Source organism: Gracilinanus agilis, chromosome 3 (genome assembly GCF_016433145.1).
Source record: "Gracilinanus agilis isolate LMUSP501 chromosome 3, AgileGrace, whole genome shotgun sequence".
Taxonomy (NCBI): Eukaryota; Metazoa; Chordata; class Mammalia; order Didelphimorphia; family Didelphidae; genus Gracilinanus; species Gracilinanus agilis.
In genome coordinates this window covers 68,068,663-68,085,648 of record NC_058132.1, presented here as the reverse complement: position 1 = coordinate 68,085,648, position 16,986 = coordinate 68,068,663, and the positions used below count along the sequence as shown (strand labels likewise).

Sequence of the window (16,986 nt, the reverse complement as noted above, 5' to 3'; positions counted from 1 at the left end):
AAAACTGAGAATAAAATGATAATCACGCATATGTGTATTCTCCATGATAAAAGGGTGTCTCCTAACTCCTGGCTCTAGAAAGCCCTTTGCTCCTTTCATGAAGTCCTCATAAAATTCTCCTTAGGTGGAACTTCTGTTGTTGTTGTTGTTCATCCTTCATTTCCAAAGAGGACCAAAGATATCAGGGGTAACATCTTGATTTGCTCATGATTTGGATTTAAGAGGCAGAACAGCACAAAGTTGTCAACCTCACTTTCTCTTCCCCGTGGTGGAATTTTGGTGCCTTTCTAGGGCCCACAGCTATCAATTCTTTTTACCAAGAGATGTGAAGCTTCCTAAAACTCATACCTCCTCAATAATGCCTGCCCCTGGGACCCTTCCCTTTCTCTGATTGGAAAGAGTAGAAGGTGAACATTGGCAATTCCTCCCAGATTCTCTATTTTTTTAAACTCTTACTTTCTGACTTAGTAATAACTCTAAGACAAAAGAGAAAGGGCTAAGTAAATGGGATTCAGTGACTTGCTTAGAGTCACATAGCCAGTAAGTGTCTGAAGTCAAATTTGAACTCACAAAGGTGAGTCTTCCTAACTCTAGGCCAAGGACCCTTAACTTCCCCCATAAAAGCTATATACAGGATAAATTCGAGGTAGTCTCAGAATGAAGGCACTAACATTGGGAGGATTGGGGAAAGACTTCTTTTAGAAGATGGGATTTTAACTGAGACTTTAAGAAAGCCAGAGAAGCCTGAAGATAGAGATGAGAATAGAGTTTCAATCATAAGGTTTGTGTCAATTAGTTTTGTTTAACCGGTTTTCTTTTTTAGGAAGAGAGAGCTCAGTGGAAGGAGTGGATGGTATATTGGGAAATTACTTTGATGTTAAAACAAAATACATCAATAAAAGTCTTTTTACAAAAAAGACTCAAGGTTACCTCCACACACAATGAGACATCAAAGGGTGTCACAGGTGATTTATTTAATTTAGAGATGCTATAGATGCTAATACAATGTCATAAAACAACAAAAAAAATTAAAGCCAAACTGATTTCTTCCATTGCTGTGAGTCTACTCAGAACTGCAGGAAGGAGGTGAGCCAGAATATTCTGAGAAGCTCTTAAAATCTTTCTCCCATTAGTACCTTAGCACAGTAAATTGATCAGATTAGCTGAAAGTTTGCCCTGAGGATCTAAGGTGTAGGACCAAGAAGAGTCAGCTGTGGATGATTGTCTAAGAAGACAATAAGAGCTTTTACTAATATAGATCTTAGAGTTTGCAAAGGTCTTTTCTTATAATAAATCTTTTAGGTAAGAGAGTACATGCATGGTTATGTCCATTTTATAGATGAGAAAACTGAAACTCATAGTCAGAATATAGTACAGAAAGTAATTGGCAGCTAGACAGTGGCAGAGCTGAGGTCTGAACCCAGGTCTCTATTTCAGGTAATGACTACATCACAGCTGTTCCAGGATGAAGGGAGAAATAAATGAGCAAACAGTGAGTAAAGTATTGTGTTTTGGGAGAAAGGAAGGTGGGGAGATGGGAGATGGAATAGTTGAGGGGAAAGAATTTGAGTCTTAAGATCCACCAGCCCTTGAGTTAAAGATCTGTTATTACTACTTAAAAGAGTAATATACTACATAGGTAGTGTCTTAGGTCCTTTATTTTTACTAGAAGAGCAAAATTATTTCCTAACAATAAAGGAGTCAGGAGGGGAGGATTGCCTAATGGAACAATAAAAAATGGTGCTAATATAGCCTTTAGAATTTACAAAGGTTTTTTTTCTCAATTATATATAAACAAAAATTAACATTCTTTTTTTTTTAATTTTGAGTTCCAGATCTTCTCCCTCCTTTCTTCTCCTCCCCTCTCCTTGAGAAGGCAAGCAATTTGATAAAGATTATACATGTGCAGTCGTGCAAAACATTTCCACATTAACCAGGTTGCAAAAGAAAACATGGACCAAAAGAAACAAGAGTAATTAAAAAAAGTAAAAAAAGAGTGCTCCAATCTGTAGTCAGACTCCATTAGTTCTTCCTTTGCAGGTGGATAGCATTTTTCATCATAAATCCTTTGGAATTGTCTTCAATCATTGTGCTGTTGACCATAGCTATTTATTCACAGTTGGTCATTATACAATATTGCTGCTACTGTTCTCCTGGTTCTGCCCGTTTCATTTGCATCAGTTCATGCAAGTCTCCTCAAGTTTTTCCGAAAGCATTCTGCTCTTCATTTCTTATAACACAATATTATTCCATCACCATCACATACCACAAATTGTTCATCCATTCCCCAATCGATGACCTTCCCTTCAATGTCCATTTCTTTGCTACTACAAAAAGAGTTGCTATAAATATCTTTGTACATAGAGGTCTTTTCTCTTTTTCTTTCATCTCTTAGGGATCCGGACCTAGTACTTGATATTGCTCTGTCCAAGAGTATGCACAGTTTTGTAGCCCTTCGGGCATAATTCCAAATTGCTCTCCAGAATGGTTGGATCAGATTACACCCCCCTCCAATATTTGTCATTTTTCTTTTGTCATATTAACCAATGTGATAAGTGTGTCAGAGTTGTTTTAATTTGCATTTCTCTAGTCAGAAGTGATTTCTGAACACTTTTTCATATGACTATAGATAGCTGATTTCTACAATTATAACGAATCCATGAGGCAAGTGGTATAGGTATATTATTATCCTCATTTTATGGAGATGAGAAAACCAAGGCCCATAACAATCATATAATATAGGAAGTACGTGGCAACTAATCTTTGGCAGGGCTGGGGTCTGAACCCAGGTCATCTTACATCATCTTACATCTTACACCAAGTAATCTCTCTATTACACCACAGCTATTCCAGGCCTAAGTGGAGCTCCCCAGTGAATAAAGCATTGGGTTTTTTTTTAGGTAGGCCAGGAGGATTATAGTGCAGGGATAAGAAATTGAGTCTTTAGATCTACTTGTCTCTGAATCTAAATATCTATTATTACCAGTTAATCTTATTATAATTATATATATAAAAAATTATAACCAGTTAATGGGAGTAATCTATTGCACAGATAGTGTCTTAGTCTAGAAGAGCAGCAACATTTCCACTTTTTTTTTAATCTTTACATTCTTCCTTAGTATGTTCTAAGGCAGAAGAAGAGCAAAGGCTAGACAATCAGGGTTAAGTGACTTACCCAGGAACACACAGCTAGGAAGTGTCTGAGGTGAGATTTGAACCCAGGTCCTCCCAATCCTAGGCTTGATCCTCTATCTACTGTGCTATCTAACTGCCCCCAGCATCATTTCCTAACATCGAGAGCTGTCACAAAGTAGAAATGACCTACTTTTATCAGTTGTGAGCTCCCCATCACTGGAGGTAATCAAGCTAGGGTTGGTTGTTTTATGGGCAAATAACTAAAACACTGGGTTTAGAGAAAGGGGGAAAGGAGGACTGCTTGGACAAGGGATGACTGATAGGTAAACACAGGAAAACCAACTAAGGAATTGGGGAATGGCAGTTGATCAGTTAAACTGACTTTCAGCCAGGGATACTTTAATGTGGGAACGAAACAGCAGAAAGTAAAAAAAAAAAACACTTTTTATAGCTAATTTAAGGATAAAAGGTATGGGAGAGATCTCACTACTCTAAAATATTATGGACAGACTTCACATATCACCTATGGGATCAATTCAAGGTTAAAGGTCCAGGAAATCCCTTCTCTCACACTATGCAGGCAATCAGGACACAATGGGATCTCACATAGATGGTCTGATGGTCTTGAACAGTAGCACAACTGTTTCAGTCCAAGTATAGTCCAAGAGCACAGGTTTCAGCCAAATAAATCTTCAGAGAAGTCGGGGAGACTGATCTTGCTTGTCCACCAAGCAAGACAGTATTCTCAACCTGCTCTCCTTGATCTTGCTAGTTGAGATGTTCCAGATGTTGCTCAGAGATACCCAAAATCCACAGGCTCTCAGGTCAGTGGTTCCCCCAACTCCTTCAAACCCCAACTGCCCTTAGAGAGAGTCCTCTGTGTTCAGCCCCTTGCTGTGTTCCAGGTTGGAATTTTAGCTCCTGCCAGCCTGCCTGGCTAAATTTCTAAATCTGCTTTTAAAGCCTATTTCCTATTACAGATGGCCATGTGTTGGGCAAAACAGAATGCTAATCAGGTATCAGGTACCTGTGAGATCTCTTTCAATTTTGAGACTCGGTAATTTCTTAAAAACCCTTACCTTCCATCTTAGAATCAATACTATGTATTGGTTACAAAGCAGACAATGAATAAGGGCTAGGCAGTGGGGGTTAAGTGACTTGGCCAGAGTCACACAGCCAAGAAGTGTCTAAGGCCAAATTTGAACCCAGTATTTCCTGTCTCTAGGCCTGACTCTCAATCCACTGATTCTGTGATTTGTCACCTGTGTCCCCACCTGGTCATGTCATCTCTTTGAACTATTATTTTCCCTTTGGCCAAGATAAAGATTCAGAACAGAAGAGGAAGAATATGGGTGACTGGCAGAAAAAGGGTTGGTGATCCTGGAATACGAGGGGCTGATCACCTTCCCTGCTGGCCTCTCTGTTGTCCTGGGACCGAAATCCTGAGATCGGAGAGTGGGACAAAGATCCCTGTGTTACATGTCATATTTTCTGCCTTCCCCCTCTTTCTTCAGCTGCTCTAAAATCTTAGACTTTCAGGCTTCTGCAAGGGAAATAAGAGCAGCTGGGGCTGTGGTAGCTTCTTCTTCTCCTGCTGCTGCCAGAGATGGAAGGATGCAGAAGGATCCCACAGATACCATGACCAGTGCTGCCTGGAAGCCTCTGCTCTGAGAGATGGCCAGAGACCACTCCAGCAAGAGAAAATCTGATACTGAAACAAAGACAGAGGGACTTTGCAGTCATGAGGAGAGAAAATCCTGGTATTGCCAAGACTCCCAACTACAGTGAATTCTGTTGAGCTGGAGAGCTGGGAGATTGGGGATTTCCCTCACCATCTGGCTTGCTTTCCTTTTTTCTAGTCTGTTACCCTGAGATAAGGTATCATCAGCCCTCCCCTTATTTATATATACCCTGGGTCAAGGGTATATGCAATCCTGTACTCACTCAAAGATCTGGAAGGACAACCAGAAGGAAACTTAAGAGATGACTGGAGACAGGAGCCTCCATGCGGGAAAGCTTAATCTATATCCTTCCTACTTTTACTTGATGTACAAGAAATCATATGATCATCATAGCATCATGGCTCTGAACCTCTGAATATAATAGACCATGAACTGAGAGAGAGAAGGCCAGATGGGGTGGAGTCTCCTGAGCTAGGTGTAGGCAAGCAAATTGTATATATTAACCTTTTGAGCAATACTGCACTTCATCCCCCAGATTAATTTCAGACGCAGCCAACCAGGATTAATGCGAACTGCTTACCTCCCCTCCCCAAAGTGTGGGCTTGGTGGGGGATGGAGTGATAACCTAGGCATTTGTAGCTCTTTCCAAAAGCTATTTCTCTCATGCAACTGAGAGAAAAGGACAAGACCCCTAGGTGAGGACTCAAGTAGAGCAGCCTCTGATGGATAAGCAATTTAGATAGCAAACTCCTTTCCTGGATAGTTTGGTTTTTTTAAATAAAATTTTATTGACCTTTTTGGGTGTTTATATCATCTAGATCTCTCAATGCATCTCTCTCCTATCTCCTTCCCAAAGAATCACTCCTTGTAACAAAGAATAAAAATAATAAGGGGAGAAATACAGCAAATCAAACCAAGACATCAAAAAAGTATGAAAAAAAAAAGCTATACCATGCTCTATTTCCAGAGTCATACTGTACAAAGAAGGGATGGAAGTACCTTCTCAAATCTCTACTTTAGGGGGCAGCTGGGTAGCTCAGTGGATTGAGAGTCAGGCCTAGAGACAGGAGGTCTTAGGTTCAAATCCAGCCTCAGACACTTCCCAGCTGTGAGACCCTGGGCAAGTCATTTGACCCCCATTGCCCAACCTTACCACCACTCTTCCACCTATGAGCCAATACACAGAAGTTAAGGGTTTAAAACAAAACAAATCTCTACTTTACATCCAATCTTAGTCACTGTAATTTCACCACATTTAGTCTTGATTTTGTCTTTTGATATTTCTCCTTCTATTTACATTGAAATAGGAAAGGTGTATATTGTTTTCTTATTTCTACAATTTCACATTTTTCAACAGGTCATAAAAACCTTCCTATGCTTTCCTGTATTAACCATATTCATCATTTCTTATTCAGCACAGTAATACACTATTAATCATGTACCACAAGTTGTTTGGCCATTCCCCCAGTTAATGTACATCCCCTTTGTACTACAAAAAATGCTGCTGTAAATATTTTAGTATATATGAGGCTTTTCCTTTTGTCACTGACCTCCATGGTATGTTGTCTAACAACGAGATCTCTGGGCCAGAGGATACAGACGTTTTAGTCTTTTGTGTAGAAGAATTCAAAACTACTTTCCGGAACTTTGCTGGATAATTAATAAAGTGACACACTGCCTTTCTACAGGCTTAAGGAGAGCAATATTCCAGCTACATTACTCAAGGATTCCAGGGAGGGGGCAGGGTCACAAATATAACAACAGATTGACTCATTCAGGAATTCTGGACTCCAGGCTATTGTTCACACATGCCCTGATTCTGGGCATTTTCAATGGCTATCCCCCACTCCTGAAACTGTCCTTCATTCAGCTCCTCCTCATACCTTCCCTGGTTCCCTTCAAGTCTCACCTGAAGTCTCATTTTCTATAAGAAGACTTTCCCCATTCGCCTTACTCTAGTGCCTTCCCTTAGAAACTATTTCCGATTTATCCTGTAGACATCTTGTTGGTACCCAGTAGTTTACATGCTCTTTCCTCCTTTAAACTGTGACATCCTTGAGGGCAGGAACTGCTTTTGCCTTTCTTTTATCCCCTGCCCTTAGTGCAATGCCTGGCACATAGCAGGTATTTCATGAATGCTCTTTAATGTGTCTTGACTTAAAGATCCACATTCATTTCCAAGCTGCAACTATTAACTCTAAACAGGCACAAAGGCAAGTCTGGGGTTCTCTTAAGTGGTTGCAGTTTCAGGAAGAGAATATGTATTTTAAACAAGCAATATCATTTGTCATATCATGTGTACCAATTCTCAAGTTCAGGAAAATGGTCAAGGTAACTGCACTACCCGAAGATAACTCTATTATCAAGCTCTACACCATTTTCATCCTTCAGTTTTCCCCAGGACAGCCTCTTCTCTCATGTGGAGTAACACACTGTGTCCAGGCAGGAACAGGGTCAGATGGCACTGTCTATTGCTCTGAAGTGCCTCTCTTCCCTCCCTGGCCCTCGCCCTATCAGAAGTGGGCCTCAGGGAGCCCCCGGCTTCTCCCAAAAAAAGCCCTTGCTGTTTTCCAGCTTCCTATATAAATGCTAACGAACTCTCCTGCTCAGAACTCCTGCTGCTAATCTCCAAAGCCAGCTTTTCCCCTTGGCTGCCAACGCTCAGCTACCAACTGGGCTGTGCCCGGCTCTGTGTGTCCTCCACTTAAGCCAAAGGAAAAGGGAATCAGAGAGAGATCAGGGGTGGCAGCAGCCAGGAGCAAGTAGAGCCCAGGGAGAGCCTAAACTGGGCTGAGGGAAAAAAGAGGTGAGACTGGGCCAGGGGTCAGAAAAGAAGTGACCCCCCCTACCCCTCTTCAAGGCTAATTTACACCAGAAACAGAAAAATTAGATTTACCTTATTTAACCAATTAAGACTCTGTCTCTGGAAACAGATTGTGTTCCTTGTTCCATCCCCTATCCTAGCCCCACTCCGAATCCCCCAGGGAAGAAACAAAGAATCAGAATGACTGAGTCAGAATAATAGACACAAGGAAATAGATAGATACAAAGACAGAAAAACAGAATCAGAAACAGAACTACAGAGTAACTGAGGCAGAAGAGAGACACATGAAAATGAGAAGTACAAAGATGGAAAAACAGAGCAAGGAGAGAAGGGAGGAATGGAGAGGAAGGAAGGAGAGGAAGAAAGGATGGGAGAGACTGAGAGACAGTCAGAGATAAGAACAGAGACAGTCAGAGAGTGAATGAGAAAAAACTAAGAGAGAGGGAAGAGAGCAGAAACTGATACACAGAGAGAAAGGGAGGGAGAGAGACACACACAGACCTATAGACAAACAGAGACAAAAATAGAAATTCAAATGCAGAGAAAGGGAATCATGAAGGAGAGATTTATAGCTCTCAGTACCTAGAAAAAGGAATAAACCAGACCAATTTGGGAGAGGAATCTTGTCTTTATTGGGGATGGGGTGGGGAGAAGGGGACAGGGAGATGAGAGACTAGGTACTAAAGGTTATAATTTTATAAAAAAAATACTAAGAAAAAATATTCCTTTCTTGGGAGTGTCCTGACAAAGCATTCAATCACTATATTACCCTTTGTCTCTCCTTCAGAAGCATATCTGGGGTGGCAGCAATGGAGGTTTTGTCCCAGAGGGAGAAAATTTGAAGGACAGTAGCTCCCAGCACTTACTCTTCCTTAAGGAAGAAAGTAGAGATGAATCCTTGTGGAAGGGGTGGAGCTGGCAACAAAATGATGAGTAAGGGCAGAAGAGAACTTTCACTCTATCTGGGAAAGAACCAGTCCCTTCACAGACAACATTGGTGGCCCTTCAGGGTCCACTTTGAAGACCATCTCTCCTGGGGCAGCTAGGTGGCTCAGTGTATTAAGAGCCAGGCCCAGAAACAGGAGGTCCTGGGTTCAAATCTGACCTCAGACATTTCCTAGCTGTGTGACCCTGGGTAAGTCACGTAATTCCCATTGCCTAGCCCTTAACAATCTTCTGCCTTGGAATCAATATACAGTATCCATTCTACGATAGAAGATAAAGGTTTTAAAGAGAGAGAGAGCATCTATTCTAGGGAGAAAGGACAGCATAGCTGCTGGGAGTATAGGATGCAGATGCAGACTAGTTTAACAATTCTATCCCCAACCCCCAATCAGCCTCAGGACTATGGGGAAGGTCCCTTGTTAGAAGCCTGTACCAGGGAGAATGGTACAAAAGAAACAGGCCAAATGACTTCTCTATGAGGTCAAAGGGGCACAATTTGGGGCAACTGGAGCCCTGAAGGTAATAAGGACCAGGTGGTCTAGAAGAAGGGAGAATGTTTTTTCAAGCCTAGGAGTTCTCATCCCCTCTCAGCATGGTCCTCCCCAGGGGATAAGATGGGGTAGGGGGCACTTCAATGGGGTATAAGGCAGGGGAGAGAGCCATCACCTCAGCTCTGGAGATCTTTGCTTTTCCTCTGATATTTGTGATTCTTGACTTTTCAAACTTTCCTTCTATGAACTCAGAAGGAGCTTGGGGCTAGGACATATTTGGAAAAATACTCTCCTGAAAAGGCTGGTACCTCTGGAGGAAGCCATATTTTTTTAATTTTATTTAATTAATTAATTTAGAATATTTTTCCATGGTTACATGATTCATGTTCTTTCTCTCTCCTCCTCCCACCCCCTTCTGTAGCCCACACACAATTCCACTGGGTTTTACATGTGTCATTGATCAAGACCTATTTCCATATTATTGATATTTGCACTAGGGTGATCGTTTGGAGTCTACATTCCCAATCATATCGCCATCAATCCATGTGATTAATCAATTGTTTTTCTTCTGCGTTTTTGCTCCCACAGTTCTTTCTCTGGATGCGGATAGCATTCCTTCTCATAAGTCTCTCAGAAGTGTCCTGGATCATCACATTGCTGCTAGTAGAGAAGTCCATTACATTCAATTGTGCCACAGTATATCCATCTCTGTGTACAATGTTCTCCTGGTTCTGCTCCTTTCGCTCTGTGTCAATTCCTGGAGGTCTTTCCAGTTCACATGGAATTCCTCCAATTCATTATTCCTTATAGCACAATAGTATTCCATCACCAACAGATTTGTTCAGCCATTCCCCAATCGAAGGGCATCCCCCCATTTTCCAATTTTTTGCCACCTCAAAGAGCGCAGCTATAAATATTTTTGTACATGTATTTTTCCTTATGATCTCTTTGGGGCATAAAGTCAGCTGTGATATGGCTAGATCAAAGGGAAGAAGCCATATTTTAATAGTCTGGATGCAAAAGCCATACACTGGGAGTCAGGAGACCAAAATCCTAGTTCCTGCACTGAAGCCAGTTCTGGATCTCTGTTTTCTCCTCAGGGGTGAGACAAAGTAGTCTCTAAGACTCATTCCAGCTCTAACAATCTATGAGGCTCTGAACCCTGGGCTCCATTTGACCTTACTTCAGCTCAGCTTCAGTTTCCCTAAGAGAAGAATGAGCCTTACTCTGTGGCCTGGGGCTAGTTAAGTCCCCTCCCCAGGGCCTTAGTTTCCTTCTTCATAAAATCAAGATTCAGGTGATATGATCCCTAAGGCCCCTTTCATCTCTAACATGACATTTTGAGTGCTGAGCAGAGGTTAAAAGATGACTTGAAGCCCTGTTCCAGCCCCTTCCTCAAAAGCATCTATCTACTTACCATAAAGGTTATCTGTTCCCCCTAACACCCCTCCCATCAGGTTTTTTAGATTCCAAGTGTGAAGAAGAAACAGTTCCCTTTAGCACATAGCTCTCAAAAATAACTAGTTAAAACAGGAAGCTAACAAATGGTCCAATGTCTAGAAGTAGGTGTGGGGGACCTCTATAGCAACAGCCAAACTGTGGCCTGAGGTTGCTATCTCCCTTCTCAGGGAAGCATCAACTTTTCCCCAAATAAGGGGCCCTCCACATCCTTTGCCTAGAATTTTTCTTTGTAGTTGGTACCTGGCCCAGATCCAAAAAAAAAAAAAATCCAGTTAATTTTTTTTATCTCCTTCTCTTTGTCTTTCTCTTATCTGTCCCCTTTTGGGACTGTCTCTTTCCTTTATGCACCTCTGATTCCTTGTCACTCAGCAAAACTGTAAGCTTGAAATTAGTGAGTGTGCTCATTTAGATCTCTCTATCACATACCTCTGAGTCACTGGGTATTCCCCCTTTTCCCCCAAACAACTGCTTTCTGGTTTCTATTCTCCTGGTCTCTCTATCATAGCACCTAAAGCACTCCACTGAAGAGTAGAGGAGGAGGAGGAGAAAATGGAGAAAATGAAAAAGGAAGAGGAGGAGAGAAAGAAGCAGAGAAGGAAGAAGAAAAGGAGGAGAAAAAGGAAAAGGGGAGAGGAAGGAAGGAGCAAAGGAAGAAACGAAGGAACGAGGGAAGGAAGGAAAGGAGGGAAGGAACGAACAAAGGAACGAACAAACTAAGGAAGATGGCACCATTAATGATTCTGTCATTTTGAAATACAGTGGGTAGAATGTGCTATTGGTAAGCTGGATTTAAATATTCCAACTTTGATGTTTGCTAGAGTATGAATCTGGGCAAATCACACAACCTTCATATGCCTCAGGCAACTTCCTTTCTACTAAATTATACAGGGGTTACAGTCTTTTTTGTTGGAGGACAGTCCTCACAGCAAAGAAGTCATAATTCCTTCCTGTATGTATATAATAAGAATCATAATAGCAACAACTCACATTATATAGCACTTTGGGGGTTACAAAGTGCATTTGTTCCTTAGAAAGACCTCTGAGGTCACTCACATGAATATTATGAACTCCATTTTATTCATAGATAAAGAAAAAGGTTCAGAGGAGATTTGTCCAAAGACTAGGAAGTGGCTCTTCCACGGGCCTGGGAATCTTCTTTGTCCTGGGATATGGAATCAATGGTGCTCCTTTCCCTCATGACATACTTAGTGCATGCAGTGGAATAGATCATTTTGAAGTCTGTACATTTCAAAAGCCCCTGCCCACACTTTTGTGGTCCAGTTGAACGATGGCATCTGGTCCAGAAAGAGATCTAGATTGGGAGTCAGGAGAGCAAGGTTCAAGGTATGCTACTGGTTCAGTGTGGGACCTTGGGCAATTTATTTTCCCTGGTCTTATGCCTCAGTTTCCCCAGGAGCAAAATGAAGAGTTAGATAACATCTAGCCATTGGATTATCTCTAAAATCCGTGTTGGCTCTAATAGTCTTGGACTTTGTGACATACATAACAAATATGTTATATGTGTCTGACTCTATATCATACCTCCCATTTATACTACATATGTTTATATGTGTATAGATCTTGAATTTGCATTATTGTTTGCCTATTGGTACCTCCATTTGGTAGGGCTTTCTAGGAGGGTAGAGGCCATGTTTTTGCCTTTCTTGCTATCATCAATGCCAGCATCTGGCACAATACATATGTGACAAATATTTGTGGATATATATGCATTATACATACCTTGCAAGCACACATACACAAGCATACACACACATATATCATAGCAAAGTGGACAGAAGAGCTGGCCTTAGTGTCGAGACAACCTAGGTTCAAGTCTTGCTTCTAATACGTATTGGCTTCATAACTATGGACAAGTCATTTAACCTCCTAATGGAGTTCTCTAAAAATGAAATTTTCGGAGCAGGCACCTAGCTACCTTACCAGCATCCTTCCACGCCGGTGAACTCTGAGGTCCTGTATATAGAGATATAGCTCTTAAACATTTAGGAAGAAATGTTTCTTTATAGAAAGTATTTTACTTGTTCTTCTCTGCAAACCCAGGAGGTAAGTATTGTCGGTACTACTATCTCTTTCACAAATGAAAAAACTTGGAATAGGAAAGTGAATTGTGTATGGACAAATGGATGGCAAATGTCTGAGGCAAGATCTGGACTCTGATCTCCCCAAATCTATGCACTAGGACTACACCATGGTATATGAGAAGGAGTCTACATGCCCTAAACACATGACAATCAAACAAATAAACAAAAAAGTAAAAGAAAAACCCATCCACAAAGGGATCCCCAGTCTAGGAATTCCAGGATTAGCCACTGGCTGATTGGAAAGAAATCTAGAGTCTTGGGGGTTAACACACACAGAGATGCTCAGATAAGCTGGCTGCCTCCCTCTGCACTCCCACCCCCTCCCCATGATTAATTCAGTTTGGTAAAGCGGTATTTATGCTGGAAATTTAATAGTCATTTCTGATGATAAAGAAATTGAAAAATAAATTGAAAGTGTCAGACAATGCATTAGAGTCAGTGATGGAGCTGAGGCGGGGGCGGGACAACTGACTGGCTCCCTGTGGGGTGTTTACAAGCCAGAGAAATTAGCCAAGTTTATTTTTCCACAACTGCTGTTCACCAATGGGAGCATCAGGGTGAAGGAAGGGAGACTTTGGGGGTGGAAGAAGGAATAATCTAAAGACAGACGAGAAGAGTGCCATTGTTGGACCTGGAGTCAAGAAATCTCGAGTTCAGATCCTACATCTGGCATTTAACTAGCTGTTAGCTGTGAGCCTCAAAGGTTCAAATGAATTAATATAAATGGTATTTTGCAAATACTTAGTAAATGCCAAGTATTATCTACATTACCTCTAGTTCTATAACAATACAGGTGCCTGTTATCCAGTTCCCTCTAGTTCTGTAACAACACAGGCACCCAGTTGCATTTCACAAGCCAAGTAAAGGATGTAACATTGAAAACCCCAGCTGGGCACACAAAATCCAGAATTCTGCACCCTTTCTCTCTCCCTCAGGAGCCCCTCTTCTGTGTGCCCACACTCTTGCTCAGACCAGGTTCCATTTTGAGGGAGCCTGACCTCTAATGAGAAGGGGACTAGATTCTTTTTACTTATATTCTTTGTGAACTGAATCTCCATCCAGGTGCTAAATTATCCAAATTATTTAACAGGTATGTTTAGTTTCCCATCTAGGGTTTCTCCAAAATGAGAAGCAGGAAGTCACTCAATGAACAATTGGATTGTTTGTTTGTTTGTTTGTTTCCTACACTTAAAGAAAATGCTAAAATACAAAAGACTCACAAATACACATAGCCAGTCAATAAACATGTGTGACAAAAACTAAATAAGAATATATACTAATTGCTATTGAACTCAGTTATTTGATACTTAAAATAACCTAAATGTAAAGGAGTTTATGGTACTGTTGATGAAACATTTTATGGGAGAAGGGAAGGGGAGGGAAGGGAAGAGGGAAGGGGAGAGGAAAGGGAAGGGAAGAGAGAGGAGTGGAGAGAAAAGGGGAGAGGAAGGGAGGAAAGAAACAAAGGACTTAGCTCAGTCTGTGACACCTAGTAGGCACTTAATGTTTAAATGTTTATTCCTCTCTACTCTGCCCTCCCATATGACTTTTAGAGGACTTTTAGACCTCTTGAATTTACCAGATTGATTCCATCTATCTAGGGAAAGGTTTTTATTTACCTAAGATCAGAAAGGAATGAAGACAGAATTAGAAAGTAAAAGGAAGATCCCAGTCATAAGCTCATCCAGTTGAGGAGTCTTCTTGTACTGGTGACCACACGGATTAATTCTTCCCCTGCCCCCCTCACTTAGAAGCCTTGATACAACCTGGAGGGTTGAAGAAAGACTCATCTGGAAGCTGTTTCTTTGTTAAACCCCACAGCCGACTCTGTCATAAGAGCTGAGATGGAGGGGAAGCAAGAAAGGTCAGGAGAACACTCAACATTTACTGCTCCATCCTGAAACCTTACATCCTTTTAGACATTGAGCTACCACATAGCCCGACGTATCCAGGGAGTTCATTATCTCCTATGTGCCTGTGTTCATACAGTTAGTAAATGTCAGAATCAGGATTTGAACCCAGATCTCCCTGACTGAGATCTACTATACATGTTACCTCCGATATGCATGTAATGACCCACTCTGATGAACTTGGTAATCCCTAAAGGTCAACTTTGTAATACTATCTATGAGTTGGGAATTGTAACTCTTGATTAGGCTTGAAAGACTACTGGGAAGGGGAAGCAGAGGAAAGAGAAATGGAGCAAAAAGAGGCAAAGCAAAGGCTTTGAGTGTCTAATGGGAGAACCCCTGGAGCTGCTGGCATCTGAGGAAAAGCCAGCACCCTAATACATTCCTTGATTCTCAGCATCTTCACCTCTCAGAGACTGCTAAAAGTAGACTCACTGAATGAAATCATTCTCTTCCTAGTAGCACTGAGATTTCATCTTGCTCCCAGTTCAAAGAACTCCCAAACTCTAGTACCTAAACTAATCTGCATGATGGTTTCCTTGGTGACTATTTTTTTAAATTTTCTTTCTTTGATAAATGTATTTGTTCAACATCCACGATTGCCTTTTGTATACCTATTTGGAGGGAGCTAAAGTTAAGTTGCCTGAGATTTCATTGTTACCCTCCAGGGGTGGAGTGACTTTTATTCTGACCCCAGAAAGGAATCATACTCAGATTTCAAATATCTGATTATAATAAATAGATATAATTCCTCTTGAAGATAGGAGAGTGAAGAAATGATTGATTGGCCAGCGATGACTGTTGTCCTACTAACAAAAATGAAATCCCGGTCTCCCCTACAATATGGGGCAGAAGACATTTCCCCTCCATGTCTCTCAGTTCTTTTCAACTGCCCCATCTCTCTCTTATATGGTCAAGCTGTTACCTAAGCATGTTTATTTATAAAGTACAAATATGCAGCACAGCTTAACTCATTCTGTTCAGCTCCAAGCAAAGAGGGGATGAGGTAGGGCCACATGATCCCTTTGCAACCAGGAGCTGATCAGTAGCCAGGCAGTGGATGTGTTAGAAGGAAAGGAGAGAATTTCCCCCAATCATATCTAACCATAAATACTGACTGCTGTGAGAGACTGGGTAGCATTTAAGTTATGTCTGCTCTGGGGGCAGCTGAGTGGCACTGTGGATTGAGAGCCAGGCCTGGAGACTGGAGGTCCTAGATTCAAATTTGGCCTCAAATACCAACTAGCTGTGTGATCCCAGGAAAAGCACTACCATTTTCTTCAGTTCCTCAACTGTTGTTCATCCTTCTTTTTTGAAGACCAGTGATGTCTTGGGGTAATGTCCTGACTTGCACATAAATCAGATTTCAGTGAGGCACCATGAACTGGAGAAGAAAATGGTCAACCACTCCAATAGCTTTGCCAAAAAAAAAAAAAAAATCCAAATGGAGTTATGAAGACTTGGATACAACTGAAACAACTGAAAGACAACACAAAAGCAATACTCTGTTGAGGATGGGGAAAGAAATAGAGGTAGGACCCTGACCCAAAATCATCAGTAGTGCATGTACTAAAATTGGAGCGATACAGAACAGATTAGCATAGCCCTGTGCAAGGATGACCTGTAAATTCAGGAAGTGTTTCATATTTTTTCAAAGATAATAATAATAATTAAAATAAATAAAGAGGGACAGCCAAAGTCATCGGTAAACTCTTATTTTCCAGTCCAGTTAATATTCACAGTTGTTATCCAGATCTAACTAGGTTAAGTTTGTTGTCTTTAAATATTTTGTCTGACAAATCAAGGGGGTCTGAGGATGTTTGAATCAGCCAATGAAGGCAGGATTAGAGATGACTGCATGACTCAATCAGAGGTATTTGAATAGACCAACCAGAGGAGGCTGGGGAATATTTGAATGAATTAGTGAGAAAGGGGAGGGGGGGAGGTGTTGGAGGAGGTTTGAACAGGCCAATCAGGAGATGTTGGTTGTTTGAATGGATCTAGGATTATCTAAGAGCAGGGTGGGTGGTTAGCTTGAGGGAAAGGCTTTTGTTTGGACTTCATTCATTTTTTGATTCCCTTGTTTGTGCCGCTCAGGTCAGGTCATCCGGTGAACCCAACTGGCCACATAGGGAGAGTGTGTGTCTGTGTGTCTGCCTGTATGTGTTAAGCCAGTGTTGGGGGTGGGGGGAGGGTGAGAGGGCCAGGAGAGTGGAGAATAAAACCCGGAATTCCTCCCTTCTACTTTTTCTACCATCAGCTTCTCAACATCACCCTGGCAGGCATTCAATGTTTTGGCATAGTAGTGGAAGTCTGAACCCCAGGACTAGACACAGAGAGAGCCCAGAGAAATAGCAGTATGTCCATTTTCTATTCATGTTAATTATTCAATAAGCCACAGTAGTGGCAAAGAAAGAAGGAAGGCAGAAAACAAGC

The 16,986-nt window shown here is 41.5% G+C and overlaps 1 non-coding gene across 1 annotated transcript; it reads left to right on the top strand.

Moving 5' to 3' along the window:
• The first annotated feature begins 16,097 nt into the window (after positions 1-16,097).
• On the top strand, positions 16,098-16,201 carry LOC123243389. Its single transcript, XR_006505928.1, has one exon. It is a non-coding gene; the product is annotated as a U6 spliceosomal RNA (small nuclear RNA).
• The last annotated feature ends 785 nt before the right edge of the window (positions 16,202-16,986 follow it).